At 46.2% G+C, this 2,754-nt stretch overlaps 1 protein-coding gene across 1 annotated transcript in view; it reads left to right on the forward strand.

Annotated features, from left to right (window-relative positions):
* Window positions 1–265: 265 nt before the first annotated feature.
* The window catches only part of PLD1 (phospholipase D1), a 65,252-nt gene continuing 62,763 nt past the window's right edge, over window positions 266–2,754 (forward strand). Inside the window, exons 1-2 of the mRNA XM_057369394.1 lie at window positions 266–450; window positions 1,716–1,793. The gene's annotated coding sequence lies outside the window, so the exon portion shown is untranslated. The remainder of the gene's footprint in view (window positions 451–1,715; window positions 1,794–2,754) is intronic.

The following is a 2,754-nucleotide window of genomic DNA, read 5'->3' on the forward strand; positions in this document are numbered from 1 at the left end:
TTTCCTTTCCATTTAATAAGCTTTGATGCAGGAATATCACACAATTTTTTTTTTCCTGAGACAAAAAGTCCCTTCTTCCTACATTTAAAACAATAATAATTGAACTAGTTATTAAAAAAAAAAAGAAGAATAAAAAGGCCGTGAACCACTTGCTGTTTAGTCCTTCCGTGTAACACCAGAGTGACGTTGGAAAGAGGAAGCGCCGCGGAGCTGGAGCTGCGCCGGGCGATCCCACGCTGCTGCTGGCGTGTCCTCACCTGCTTCTCTCTCCACTTCACCCACTCGTGGGGCATCTGCCTCCCACAGCAGTGGTGCTGCCTCAGGGCTGCTCTCTGAAGGGCTGCAGAAAGACTATATCCACTGGGATCTCACTGTTTTCCACGGATTAATGCCCAAGCACAGCGTTCACATCATTCCTGGGGCTCTGGAGGCAATTCAGTTCAGATCCAGGTAAGTGCTGGCTGGTTGGAGCAGGAGTTAGCCAAGGCTGGCTCCGTGGGGTACTCATTGATGGCATAATTAATTTTGGGAGTTCCAAAAACAGCGGGAGAAGGTGATGTGAAGTTGTCCTGTCTCGCTGGCTTGATTTCATTGCTCACTCCAAAGCGTAGTTTTGCTTTAAATGCATGAGGAATGGCGCTGCCAGGAGATAAGGATGTTTGGATGTGGGATGGGCAGTTTGCTCATGGCAGACCTGGGTTTCTTAAGTCAATACCAAACGTTGACATGCAGCTCTGAATCACACCCAGCAGCAGCCTCTGCTCCCCTAAACCTGCCTGGAGATGTTTGGTTATGGGGATAACCCAAACAYTTGAAAACAGGTATCTTCAGAAGCAGCTTTTCAGTTAGACATGAATGCAAATTCCAAGTAAATGCTGGGCATTTGCATAAGGACCTGTCTCGAGAGATGCCAGGAATGGTGAGGTGACCCCCCCAAATAAATGCCAGCCCTTGTATGAGCACAGAAATCTTTGCTGACCTCAGGTGGAAACTGAGGGATGTGGAGCAGATGYCAACCAAACCCCTCAAATTCATGTCAGGAGAGCCAGAAAATTCCAGCAGTGACTTTCCTTTGCCTTCTCTGAAATAACTGGGTATCCAGGTATGCATTAGGGACTTTGAAAGTTAAAAATCAAAGGCAGTTAAAAAATCAAGTAAAAGCTAAGCAGCCCATTTCTGGGTGTGCGTTACCAGCTGCTGTACGCGATCCTTACAATTAAATTGCTGAAGAACCGGTTCTGGATCAGGTTCTTGTTCCCTCAGTAAGTGTGACAGAGGGTAAAATGGGAATCTGGCACTTCAGGGCCACTTTCATTTGAAGGTTTTAATAAAGACTGACACCTCTGAGGCTGCGTGCCACTGGCTGCACAGTTTGTTACTGTTCTTCATGTATTTGTTAATAAYTGTCAGAAATCTACAGTGGAACACCGATTGCCAGCTGAGGGGGTGCAAAAATTGGGTGAAATGCAAAAATTGTCATGGTTTTTTCTTCAAYATTTTCCTGTTTTAAGAGGAACTGATGGGTTAGCAGGGTAAATGGGCGTTGCAAACACCTTGGTAAATACCCTCCTGCTCCACAGGCTGATCCCAGCCCCACTTGTGTCCAGTGACTGCCTTCAAAAAGTCTTCCACRTGAAGGAGACCCATCCCATGCTGTACACTCGGGTATTTTATCTGCCCAGCATKCTAAGATTTGTAATGCTTGCTCTTCCCAGATTTATGGATGGAATTAAAGGAAGGTGAGAATATACTCCCAGCTGTGTTCTTCTGAGGGCTGTGCAGCTCCTGTGCTGGTGAGTACACACAGAAATGATTGACTGGACTCTAGTGGGGCTTCATATGTCRGGTTCTGCCTTTCTTTAACTGTTTTGTGGATTTTATTTTTCACTTGATCTTCCTTTTTCAGTTTGTACCYTATGGCAAAGCCTGGTTTTACATGTTTTACTTGAGCTGTGCAAAACAACTGGAAGTTGGGGGCAAAAAAGAGGAATAGAGAATTATGTTACTGGTTTTAGTGGAGAGCCTGAGCAAAGTGGGAGCAGAGTGCAGGGAACTGGGACTGATGGCAGCTTTGAGTTTGGTCTAAACTCTGGAAAGGCAGCATCCAGCATTTSTGATTGCCTTTTTTGCATGTGTTCTTGGCAAATAGTAAAATGACTTTGCTGAGACTAGCTTTATGCTTCCTGATGGATTTGCAGCAGGAAAAATAAAACCTTTCTTCGTGGGCCTTGGGGGGTAGGACAGTCCATGTTTGCTTCACTGCATTGTGTGGTGCCATGGGGTGTCGTGCCCAGTGGGTTTTTCCAGCTCATGGCGTGTTACAAGTCTCATGACTCATTCAAGCCCATTTTTTTCCCCTATTGCAATCCATCCCATGGACCACAACATAAAAACCTTTTTTCCTGTGTCCTCCCTCCCCTGGACTCCCAGTGAGACAGCGTGTGCAGCCTTGTGGGAGCCAGGGTGGTGACCAGAGGGGACAGAGCCATCCTGGATGCTAAAACAGCCCCAGCACGGGGACTTCAGCAGAAGCACTGAGCATGTGAAGGAGCTGCCTCTGGCTCTCCAAACTCCTCTGAGTGAGTCAACTTCTGATTCACAGGAGTCAGCAGCTGCAGGGACACTAAAGCAATGATAACCACGGTGATAGATTGGCTCTGCATCACCAGGAGGACCAAGTGCAGCTTTCTAACAAAATTCTGAATAGGAAAGAATTGAAAGTTATAGCTCAGATAAAAAAAAACAAAAACAAAA

Source organism: Malurus melanocephalus, unplaced genomic scaffold (assembly GCF_030028575.1).
Source record: "Malurus melanocephalus ecotype Western Australia unplaced genomic scaffold, MMel_1.1 scaffold_108, whole genome shotgun sequence".
Classification (NCBI taxonomy): domain Eukaryota; kingdom Metazoa; phylum Chordata; class Aves; order Passeriformes; family Maluridae; genus Malurus; species Malurus melanocephalus.